This window comes from Balaenoptera physalus (assembly GCF_965194825.1).
Source record: "Balaenoptera physalus genome assembly, chromosome: 11".
In the NCBI taxonomy this organism is placed as follows: domain Eukaryota; kingdom Metazoa; phylum Chordata; class Mammalia; order Artiodactyla; family Balaenopteridae; genus Balaenoptera; species Balaenoptera physalus.
Genome location: NC_138896.1, coordinates 34,020,237 through 34,032,438, shown reverse-complemented (window position 1 = coordinate 34,032,438; position 12,202 = coordinate 34,020,237). Strand labels below are relative to the sequence as shown.

The 12,202-nt window shown below is 57.0% G+C and overlaps 1 protein-coding gene across 3 annotated transcripts in view; it reads left to right on the top strand.

The window, feature by feature from the left end:
- The first annotated feature begins 3,583 nt into the window (after positions 1-3,583).
- Positions 3,584-12,202, top strand: part of FOXP4 (forkhead box P4) — a 60,054-nt gene continuing 51,435 nt past the window's right edge. The window contains exon 1 of one of the 3 annotated variants that reach the window (XR_014251243.1): positions 3,584-4,099. The gene's annotated coding sequence lies outside the window, so the exon portion shown is untranslated. The remainder of the gene's footprint in view (positions 4,100-12,202) is intronic. The other 2 variants (XM_082414913.1, XM_082414914.1) reach the window with 2 other exon arrangements.

Here is a 12,202-nt window from a genome sequence, read left to right as displayed (position 1 = left end):
GGCCTGTTCATTCTCATTACCAAGTACTAGCCCATGCATGAGAATACCAGCATTTATTCACCCATTCCACTGTTGATGGCTATTTGTAGAATGGCCGCTAAGACCATTCTAGTGTCTGTCTTTCAGTGAACACATTATGCATTTCTGTTGGTATATACTTAGGTGTTGAGCCACTACATCATGCTGGTAAAGTTTTATTCCTTAATTAACTAAAAAACGGTTTGGTTTTTTTGACTTTTTTTTTTTTTTGGCCATGCCACGTGGCTTGTGGGATCTTAGTTTCCCGACCAGGGATGGAACCCGGGCCCATGGCAGTGAAAGCACTGAGTCTTAACCACTGGACCACCAGGGAATTCCCTTAAAAAAAGGTTTTGAAGAGGGAAAAGAAGTAAAATTCAAGCAATCGGATGACTGGAAACATAAAATACCTGGGTCTAGATGTGTTGGAACTGTGGGAATAAAAGGACTGACTAATGTTTCTGGGGACACACACACACACACACCCAGTGCCAGGCCTGGTACTAACAAGAAGCTCACCCAGTAACCCACTAACATCCCCACAACAGGGAGGCAGCTGACCCTGGGAAAGGGCAACTCTTCAGAGCAGGAAGACCTGTGAGTTAGTCCTTGCTGCACCATCTTCTAGCTGTGTGACCTGGGGCAAGTTGCCTTACCTCTCTGAGCTTGAGTACCTCACTGTAAAATGAGAAAAGCCACTATGCCAGGGGTGATGCAGCCGAATAGCACGTGAATCAATTGCCAGACACACAGCAGGCACTTACTAAGTATCAACTGCAGATGTATGTATGATTTGCAGTTTTGTGAAGTCAGTATTCTCATTTTTAGGTGAGGAAACTGGAGCTCACAAAACGGAAAATGAGTGTTTATGGAAAGTATCTGATGAACAGGTCACAGAGCTAGATGCTTTGCCCAGCCTTTTTCATGCTACCCTCCCAACCCCCCAGGAGGCATTCTCCCAATGTCGTGGGTGAGGAAACTGGCTCCATCCTGTAACTTGCCCGGATCACACAGTTGGTAAGTGACAGACACTGAAGTTCAACCCTAGGTTGTCTCACTCCAGTCTCTGTGCTCTTAACCATGGCCTCCGTAGTAGGACAGGCCATGGGCCCTGGTTCTTGCCACACCACAGCCTAGACCTTTTGAAGGAACAAGGGCAGAAAGAGGACCCTCCTGCCTGTTCCCAGGCACTCTGGTTCAGGAGCCAAGGGCCACTTTTTTGAACCTTGTCCTAGAGGTCCTGCATCAAAAGGAAGGGCTTTGGACTGGCCGCTTTAATTTTGGGGTGTGTGTTCTGTATCGTTCTTTGGAACATTCTGTTTGTGAGACTTCTCCCCGTTGAGGCTTTGTTTCCTCATTAAAATGCCCTTTAGGTGAGGCCCAGACAGGATCTTTTGCCTCCCTTGGGCCCCCCACTGTGACTCACAGGGTGCTGGGAACTGAACTGGCCTGGAGATGAGGGTAAACTGAAGTGAAAGCCAAAGCATTTCCTAGGGAAATCCCTTTGGGCACGTGAATCCACGTGTGAGGTATGGAGGGCTGCCGCAGGAAGGTGATGGGAAAGGATGCAGTGGGCATGAGAGCCAGCCAGAGAAGCCCACTGGAGGTCACCTCATTCCTTCTTTTGTATTGAAAGTCCCTAGTTCTCGCCTGACCTGAAGCCTCTGTAGGACGGATGGAAAGGAGACCTGAGGGGCATGGCGTGGTCATAATCCAGCTGGGCTTACACAAGAACCTGCCAACTCCAGGCCATGCCCAGGCCTGTCCACACACCCTGACTCCCACCAGCGCTGACTCTCCATAGAAAATAAATAGAGTCGCACCACCAAAGGCTTCCTTTCTCCCAAACTATACTCCTCAGGTAACCCACAAGCAGGCAGTGCTGCTTTAAAGGCCTCACAGAAGTAGCTCTGGTTGAAATCCTGCTTCATCACTTACCAGCCGGGTAAGCCTGGACTTAACCTTTTTGTAAAATGGAGGTAATAGTACTATCTACTTATAGGGTTATTGTGAAGATGAAATGAGTCCTATGCCTGGCATGTGGTACGACTCAAAGGTTAGCTGTGGTTATTTTATTCTTATTGCTTCTGCTCTTGCTACACTGGAAAGGACCCTGTGGCATCCACATAAATGGTGCTTAGGGTCCTCCTCCCAACAATTTCACACCTAGCTATTTGAAATGCTCCAGCAGCAGCTGAATATGCCTGTCACACCTGCCCTGTGTAGGGCAATACATAGGATCTAGACCTGGACAGATAGCACTGACATTACAGCTCCTTCTGGCTATTTGCACCCACAGAAAAGGGATGGAATAAGGGACGGAGAAACCGAGGGAGAGCCTCCTCTCTTCTTCTTCCAAGCCCCATTGGAAAGGCTTCTCTTCCAAGAAATCCTCTCTCCCCAGGCCACAGCCCTGGCATACCCTAAGCTCCAATCCCTGAAGCACCCCCAGCTCACATTCCACAGGAACATCCTGTGTCTGCCCGTCTCCACCTGCCTCGGGCGATTTGGGGCAGGAGAGCCTTCTAGAGCCACGGCCTTCCTGCCCTCCTCCCACAGCAGGGTCCTCCCTTGGTCATGGTCAAGTCACTCCTTGACAACCCCTGAGGTGTCCCTCACCTCTCCCCACTGCAACACACAGAGCCAGACCTGAGATGTTCTGGGGGTGGAAGGCGGGGGGAGGATTTATTCAGGTTTCCACGGGTCTCTGAGTGAAGCGCCTGCTACCAGCACAGCCCTCCCCCTTGGATCTGGGGCCTTTCCTCATCCAGACTTCCCCCTCCCAACCCAAATACACACCTTGGCTACCGCCACAATCCCTCCGATTCCTCCCCGCACCCTCCCCCGCCCTCAGGCAAAGACGTTGAGCTTTGTTTACAATCTAATTTGTCCGGATAATTGCTTCTACTTTGCACTCCGCTCTGCCCGCGTGGATCCGGCTTTGGGCCCTTTCTTCACCGGTTCGCAGAGCACTTTATGGGAAATTCCCCTTCCGGAGAGGGAGGCGGTGCGCGCCCGGGGTGACCGTTCACAAAGCCCAGAAGGAGCCTTCCCACCTCCCCCACCCCCCGGTTCAAAAGCCCACCCCCAGCCCCACGCAGTGGGGCGCAGAAGGGAGAGGAGGAAGGACACCGGCTCCAGGCTCTGGGCCCCCCGGCCACTCCCTGCATAGGGCGCAGCCCGCCGGGAACCAATGAACCGTGTGGGAGCAGGGCTTGGCCGTACCTCCAGACTCCAGGGAAAAGCTGGGGTTTGCAAAGCGCGCCAAGGGATTCGCAAGGCCAGGGTGAATCCCTGGGGTCTCTCCACCTCCCCCCCTTTTTACAGGATCGCAGCCCTACGTCTTCTCCCCACATCCCCACTTTTTCTTCCCCTAAAGTTTGGCCCACGTGGTCTCCTCTCGCTCACGACTTGGCTGCCGGGCAGGGTGAAAGTTGCTGCACCTGCTTTAGGTGAATTATGGTAGCGCTAGAAGTTGGTCTCCCTCCCTCCCCTGCTCGCTCGCTCGCTCCCTCCTCCTTCGCTCTCCGCGCGCTCCCTCCTTCCCCCTCCTCCCCGCCCCCTCCCGCCCCGCCCGCGCGCCGCCCGCTCGCAGCCACTCGCTGCCCGGGCTCAGTCGCAGCCCCTCGGAGTCCGGAGCCGGCCGCCCCTGCGGACCGGACTGTGCGGCCGGCGGCCGGGACGTAGCCCCCAGCCCGCGAGGAGGGCGCGGCGCAGGCGGCGGCGGCGCGGCGGGGAGGAGCCCGGGCCGGAACCAGGGCTGGGCCGGGGGCGGGGACGCCGGGGTCCCGGAGCCCCGGCGCCCGAGCGAGCGAACAAGCGTCGCGGGAGGATCGGGAAGGAGGAGCACAGCCGGAGCAAGCCGAGCTGCCCCCAAAGTGTGATGCCCCGGCGAGGGTAGGGCGCGCGGCGGCCGGCCGGCGCGGCGCGGAGGGAGGACGCCTGGGAGCTGCGCGGCGCCGAGCGGCGCGGAGGGGCAGTCCCAGCGGGCGGCGGCGGGCCCGGGCGGCGACCGGAGCGAGCCCCATGCCCCGCGCGGGCTGACGGGCCGGAGCCCGCACGGAGCGGCCGGGCCGGACAGGTAGGTGGCTGGCCGAGCTCGGCGACGCGGGTGGGGGCTGGGCCGGCGACCAGACCAACTCCCTCGCTCGCGCACTCTCTCGCCCGCTCACTGGCTCACTTTGTGTTTGCAAACTGCCCGCCGGAGACGCGCCGGGAGGAGCCGGGCCCAGGCCGGCGCACTTTGTTCCAGCCGGGGCCGGCTGCGGCGCCCTGACCCAGCGCAGCCGCGACACCCACCCCGCCCCGGCTCAGGCCCCCGCGGCCCGGAGCTGCCTGGGGAACAGGTGGGGGCTACGGCGCGGTGCCGGGGGGGCGGACAGAGGAGGTCGGCAGGGGTTGGGGGGGCTGGAAAGGCTACTAAGGCCCGCCCTCCCCCCAAGAATCTAGGACCGGCCTCCTCCCGGCCTGGCCGCGGGGAATGGGGTGTCTGGGGGCGCGACCACCCCCCCGCCCCGAGTCAGACAAAGAGTACTTCCCAGCCCGGACTTTCCTGAGCCGGGGAGGGAAGTGGTGAAGTGGGCTCCCCCAACCCCAGTCTGTCCAGGACTCCCCAAGACGCGCCGGAGGCAGATAGATGGCGGGGGGGTACCGGGGTCCTATCCAACGCGTCGCCTTAGGTGAGGAGGGGACTTGGTTTGCTGGGGTCGCACCTCGGAGGTTCCGGGGCCAGTCAACGCCTTTCCGCCATACCTGGGTCGGCTGGGAGATAGAGCGGAAAACTTCTTGGGGACTTGAGAGCGTCTGGAAACGGCCTCTTGTGATTTTGTGCGCCGGTGCTGGAGGGTGGGGGGTTGACCCGGCCGATATCTTCATTCACCCCATTTGGGGAGAGCCCCGCCTCACCGTGTAGTGGGGAGAGAGGGCGGCAGCAGCGTTCGGAGGCCGCCAGGGAAGAGTGCCCCGGGATAACCAAGCAAGACCCCCCTCAGATCCAGGACTGTGACCTCTCCCCTGGACAGCCCCCTGGCAGACATCTCTCTTTGAGAGGCGGTCACCTCGGCAGCGCTCGAGTCTTGCGCTCCCCATCAACGCCAAACTAACTAACTTGAGCTGAGCCCGGCTACAGCTCGAGGCGCTAGAATGCGGGGAGCCCTGAGCGACCTGGGGTCCCGGCCTCCCCGGCAAAGGACCATGCGATTTCGCGGGAGGCGGATTCTGAGTCAGAGGCCCTGACGGCTGCGGATTCCTTCTTTCCAACTGGGGCGACCTCGTGAACACATCGGCGTCTCACCCGGACTGTCTAGGTTAGGGGAAGAGGATACGGGAACGCGGAGACCCTGAGCCCTTAGAACACCCGGCTCGTCCCTTTGCACCGCCGGCCTCTCTTGCCATTCCCCGCCTGACTGATTTCCTCGCTCACTCCGTGCCTGGGGTTTAAGGTGTCGGGAGATCACCGCGTGTCTCGCACCCCAGCGCCGGGTCTCCCTGCTGATTGACCTCGGAGCCTGGAGCAGGGGTTGGAGGTGGGGTGCCCGGAAGAGCAAACCCAAGTCTGAAGCTGTCATCCCCGTGGTTGCTGAGAAAGCCCGGGAGCATTTTGGCCAATGCGGGTTTTCACTTGAACTTCAGCATCTTCATCCCGTGTTAAAGCACACGCCTGGATTGTCCCAGGGCGAACTGTGTTGGGTCTGGGATTGAGGACCTTGGGAGCGCAGTTTGAGAGGCAACTAAGGTCAGAGCTGGAGGCTCACCTGGGTGCCGCCTTCTCCCACCCAGAAGGAAGGAGCTGTGGGATCATCTGTACCGCCTGTAGCCACGGGAGGGTCTGACCAGTCCCATTGTGGAACACAGTGGGTAATGGAGACCTCGACACCAAGAATTTGAACCCAGAAGCTCACTTCTGGGACTGAGCGCTGCTGGCGCTGGGCATTTCAAGCCGATGACCCTCCTGGTGAGCTAGTGGGTGGTTGCAGGGGCCGAAGGCCCAACAAATTGGCCAGGCCCCAGCTGCCCTAAGGAGAGCCACCCACCTCAGACAGCCCCTGCCCCAGACAACCCCTGCCCAACCTGGCAGGAAACCGCTGCAGGGGATGGGAAATCTGCAGGCTTATTTTGTTTTTATTTTTGTTTTAATTTTGTCTTGCCTGGGTTCTGGGGCTCTTTGTCACCTGGCAGGAGGGAGAGAGGGTCCTGGGACTGTGCTGTGGGCACCTGGACAGCTTGCTCGCTCTGGCACCCTTAGATCTGAGCCTCTCAAAAGCAGGGCTGTGTCTCGTGGGGCTCCCCATTTGGCGTCACTCCCCCTCTCATCAGTGGGGCAACGTGGCAGGGGGAGGAGGTGGCTCTAGAGAGTGCTCCCCGCCAACTCAGGACCCCTGTAAGATGTGAATCTCTCCTGGATCCCCCCCCCCCACTACCTTAGCCCCGTCCCAGTCTTGGCACTAAACTGGGGGGGACCATGGGAACCTTCTCTCCTGGCACTAAGTGCTGGGCCCCTGGGTGGGGTTTTCTGTCCTTCTCCCAGTCCTGAGCAGGTTTTGCAGGAGTTATGGAGTTGAACCCGTGAGCCCTGTGGGGAGAAAGGCCTGACACCAGTGCTGGGGGGTGGGGGAGGGCAGGTTGGGCCTACCTTGAAAAAGGACCTGTCCCTGTCCCTTTCTGTGTAGGTACCATTCTCACACCTAGACATCCCTACCCCACCTCCTTTCCTGTGCCTTTAGCCAGAAACTTCCTTTCTGGCTGCTGGCAGGTAGATCCCTTCTTGCCAGGAATGTGCATATCCTGCTGGGCCCCTACTCCAAACACACCTCTTCCTTAGGGGCAGGAAAGGAGGGGGGATCCTTTAATCCATTAATTCCCCAAAGGTTTGCTGAGCCCCTACTCTGTCTGGGCAGGTCCCAGGCTGGGCACTGGTGTGCCCAAGCAGTGAAGGCTGGGGTCTGCACATTGTCAGGGTAGGAGAGGCAGATAAGATATCACATTAGAGAGAGGAGGGTGGGAGCAGGGTGTCTGTTTCAGAGGAAAGGTATGAGGTGCAAGGGGGGAAGGGCCATCTCCCCAAGAAGGCTTCCCTGATCTGCCACACCTGGAGTAGCTGCACCCTCCTTCCCTACATCCTAATCCTTTGCTGCCCCACTGCCTTGGTGGCTTTCCTGTCTCTCCAGCTGAAATGCAAACCCCTCCATGCCCATCCCAAGCAGGCACAATGTCTTTACTTTTCTGATAACCCAAACTGTGCAAAGTAATAATTTCTTCCATCCAAGGAGCTCCGCACAGTTTCCTTTCAAAATCTCCCAGCTTCCCAGACCAAGGCAGGGCAGGCACTGTTTTTGACAGGATTCTGGGGCTCCGATGGCTGAAATGACTTCCTATGACTTGGTTCCAGAACTCTGGAACCCAGGGCAAGGAACTCAGGCCTCTCCAGGGCAGAACATGGGTCACAGGGGAGAAGCCTTTGGAACTTGCCAGTGGTGATGGGTCTCTGGAGAACTTAGTTAAGCTCTTCGAACCTCAGTTTTCTTATGTGTAAAGTAGGTCAATGATAGCCGTTTAGAGCCTGTTTGGGAGTAGGATGAAAGAACAGATGTAAAGTACCTAGCATAGTGCCTGGCACAGGGTAGTACTGACCAAGGGGTAGCTTTTATTATTAGATTCCCAGCACTGCCAGGCCACATGCTGGACTGAATACTGGAAATTTTTTTTTTAAATAAATTTATTTATTTATTTATATTTATTTTTGGCTGTGTTGGGTCTTCGTTTCTGTGCGAGGGCTTTCTCCAGTTGCGGCGAGCTGGGGCCACTCTTCATTGCGGTGCGCGGGCCTGTCAGTGTCGCGGCCTCTCCTGTTGCGGAGCACAGGCTCCAGACGCGCAGGCTCAGTAGTTGTGGCTCACAGGTTTAGTTGCTCCGCGGCATGTGGGATCTTCCCAGACCAGGGCTCAAACCCGTGTCCCCTGCATTGGCAGGCAGACTCCCAACCCCTGCGCCACCAGGGAAGCCCCTGAATACGGGAAATTAATCTCCATTTTAGGGGTTGGGAAAATGAAGCCCAGAGAGAAGAAGCAACTTGTCTGAGGTCACACAGTTAGTTAGTGGTAGGGCTGGGACTAACATGTGGGGCTCCTAGGACTCCCAGTGTAACTGGTAGGGCTTGAGCCTCTGCTGTGGGGAAGGGAGAAAGGGAGGGATGGGAGGGCCTGCCACTCCCCATCCCTCCTTCAAAAGCTCAGGCCTGCGTCCCCCTCAGCTCTCCAACGAGAAGGCTGGGTTTCCTGCTCCTGTCTTCCCTTTAAGGGAAGGTCTGGGCTCAGAACTTGGCATTTCCCACCTGCACATGACCCTGGAAGGTCCAGTCATCCCCCCTCCCCCCGACATCCTAAGGTGCTCATGGAAACAGAAATGGGAGGGATAATTCCCTAGAACACAGAGGAGGGAAAATGGCTGGCACCACCTTTCTCCAAAAAGGGAGACTTTCTATGGTTTGGAACCCTGGCTCATGCAGCGTTATGGAAGACAAGTTTGGCAGGCAGTCTCAGATCAATCTGGGACCTACTGCTGGATGGATCATCTTAAAGAAGCAAAAAGAAACTTCCCTTGAGTGTGAAGTTTCTGCCTCTTTCAACATTGCCTTCCTGGATTCTCCATGGAAATGCACACCTTCACCCACAGCCAGTTCTGCCCTGCTGGGATTACAGCAGGAACCCTCTACTCCAAACCCTGAGGCTTGCAGATGCAGTGGTCTTGTGAGATGGCGTTCGTGGGCCCTGTGCAGAGCCTGGACTCGGGGCATGCCTGCCTGAACTAGAAATCAAGAGCTCCTAGCACAAAAGGTGCCCATTTGGACAAGGCCATAGGGCACTGAGCCATAGAGTCAAAGCATCTGGTCCCTCAAAGGAGTGAGCCATTCAAGCCGGGGCCAGGCTGATGCCCTTCCCTTCCTTTGTTACTTGTCCCAGGATGACTCCTCCCGGGATCTTTACCTGGCTGTCCCTTGCTCCAGTGCAGCCCGGTGCCTTTCTTCTCCCCAGCCCTGGTCATAGCCATGCAGCCTGTTCCCCAAATCCCAGCAGCTCTGCCCGCCTCCCCAGGCCCCATCCTCTGCCCAGCTGAAGCCTCCCAAGCTGGGACCTGAGGGTGTGTGGAGTCATTGGTGGTGCAGGGCATGGGGAAAGTCCTCTCTCCTACTTGGAGTTTCTGATGGCACCTGACCTGGGCTACGGTGCAAATGGGAGGGAGGGGAGGTGAGATGGTTTTTTCTCAGACAGTAACAAAGTGAGGTGTGTAGACTAGTGACCCTCTGCATTTGTTCAAGGTAGGCAGGGTCAGCGGGTGGAAATTACCCAGAATTCCCACCGGCAACGAAGGAGGGACAAATGGTGGCGACAGGAGGGCAGGGTAGATCCGGGCATGGAGACCGGGACTCCTCCTCTCCATTCCACAAACATTGTGGAGCCATCGCTGTGCGCAATGGCCCGCAGGAGTCTAGGTGAAGAGGTTTAATAAGAGGTGGCTCGCTTACAACTTGGAAAATCAGAAATGGAGCAAGTGCCCCAGTGAGGATCTTTCCCATATGTTCTGGTGGCTGGAGGCAGGCTCCGGTCCTCACACTCCGCAGCCGGCACAGGATGCAGGTGCTGGCCCTGAGAGCCTTCAGGAGGGCTGAGCTGTGTGAAGGGAAACTGGCCCGTGGGCTGGTGAAGGGGCTTCTGTTCTTGTTTCGTCAGCCGGGCGTGCTGGAGGGCGGGCTCCCTGGGATTCGTTTCCCCAGCTCTGGAGCTCAGGCTTCCAGGAGACCCAGGCTGAAAGAAGTTGGTCCAAAAGAGGGTAGCATATACTTCCTTCTTGCACTCCTTCAGGGGGTTCTTTGGGCAGATGTGTATCACACCCTGAAAGAAAAGGGCGGGCGCAGCTGAGGAGAATTTGGGGGAGGGATGGGAACTCAGGATTTGCAGGAGACCGAGGGAGCGGCGGCTACTGTAAGTGCTTGGGCGCAGTGCCTCTGGAGGCTTCCACATCTCTGGGTTGGAGCCGGAGGCACAGAGGCACTTGCGAAGGTCGGATGTTGAGGGTGCATGGTTGGTCCACTTGGGAGAATCCTTCCTTTAGGAAGCCTCCGGGGTTCTCAGGAGAGCCAGGGCTCCCAGTCCTCGCCCCGCAGCTGAGGGCACCCGCTCTGGGTTGCTAGCTCGGCCAGTGTTACCCTGAGCCTCCGTGAGCGCCGGGTGTCTTCGGCCCTAAGATGCTGGGGGTTTGGGGGTCCAGGGAACTCTGGAAAAGGGGGCGGGTGGCCTCTATCTTTTAGCTACAGGGAGGGTCTCCCACGCTGTGTGCTGACCTCCTTGAGCTTGGGGATGACTTCGCCCGTCTGGGTCGCGTGGGTCTGGGACTCGCCCTTGAGGGGCACCAGTAAGCGCACTGCTACCAGCTTCCTCATTCCCTCTGAGACCTTAGGCATGACGGTCTTCTCTCTGGGCCCTGGTTTTCATAACTGTGCAGTTGGTGAGGGAGCACGCACACTGGCCTCTGCCTGCCCCCGCCCTTCCCGCAGCTGTGGGCTGGTGGTGGGGAGGAGGGAGTTGGGTGTTGGGTGAGAGGAGACCAGCTCACTGCCTCCGCATGTCCTGCCGGAAAGGGGCGCTGTGGAGCGTGGGGCAGACGACCCTGCGGCCCAGGCAAGTCTCCTCCCCAATTAGGCAGCGGAGCCTGATTAGAGGGGGCGCTGCCCGCCGCCTCCCACTCGATCCCCATCTATGAGATTTCCCTTCATCAGAATCTCACATCCTCCAGAAATTAATTTGATGCCTCTTGTTATCAATTAATTGAATCTCGTTGGGAGAGAGAGCTCAGCGAGGCGGGCTGCAGCTTGGCCCGCTTGTGCCACCGTTCCGCCCTCCCCCTCACACCAGGACAGCCTCACCCCTTCCCCATTTATCTTTTTCTGCTTTGCTTTAAATTTCACTTATTTTCTAAAATAAAACCACTGCTATGGGCCCTTTAGACCAATTTGGTTTGGATGGATACCCATGGACTGGGAACTGCCTGAGATTCACCCTTTTGAGCTGGGCGCTGGGGGGTGGGGGGGGGGCAGGGGCTTCCTCTCCCCTGGGCCCTGGTTGATCCCTCCGTAAATCAGCAAAACCAAACCCTTTGGGAATTTGGCCATGACCCCAACTCTTTGTGCTGTGGGGGCTGCTGGTGAGAAACTTGGAGAGGAGAACTGGGGGAAGGAGAGCTGTGGACAGAGTCACATACACAGACACATATACACACCCTAGTTGGGGGAGGGGGACACTGAAGGACCAGGCTAGGGACCTGTCAGTCATCAAGATTTTGTTCTTGTGAAAGTTCTGTCTTTTTTAGAAGAGGCATTTAAGATCTGTTGCACCCACCAGGGCTAATCTGTTAAATGTAGGGCAGAGAGCATAGGTGTGTACCTCCTAGCTGCCCAGCTGCCAAGTCAGGCATTTGTAGAAACAAGCCCTCAGCATTTCCAAGGACACCTGGAAGCCCAGACTCTGCCTTCTGCGTGGAAGATGGAGGAAGAAGGTTCTAGAAGACATCCGAAGTCTGAGAAGGGATTATGGCAGGTACAGAGTAGAACTAGGTGGTCATCAGACCCTGAATGAGGAACTGTGCTTTGCCATTTCACATACCTCCTTGTTCTTGTTTGACAGGTGAGGTCCCCAGGCCCAGAGAGGTGATGTAACTTGTCCAGGGTCACACAGCTGACTGGAACCTGCCTGTCTAGAATGCTGGCCATAAGGGCTGAGGTCACAAATGGACTAACTTCACCCCTTATGTGTTTTGTTGGCTCACACAAAGTTTATTACAGTGGTAAATTTCACATAAATATCCCCACTTGGCTGCTTTTGAAAAACCCAAAACCCTATCAGACAGGGAGCCTGCATTTCTGTGGGGTAAAGATAGACCGGGATTGAGTACCCTCCACTTCCCACTTGGCCCCCTTGGGGACCGGCCTAGCCCCTGAGGGCATTTCAGTTAGCAACTTTTTCATGGAGATTTTGCCCATCCTCAGTATTCTAGCAAGAGCTGGGAGGGGCAGGTGTCTGAGAGGCTTTGCAGGGTCTGTACAAGAGCTCAGAGAAGACCTTTAAGGACACCCTGACCCAAATCTAATTCTTGCACAGCTGCTTAAGAACTGATGGTGGTGGGTGATTTTTTT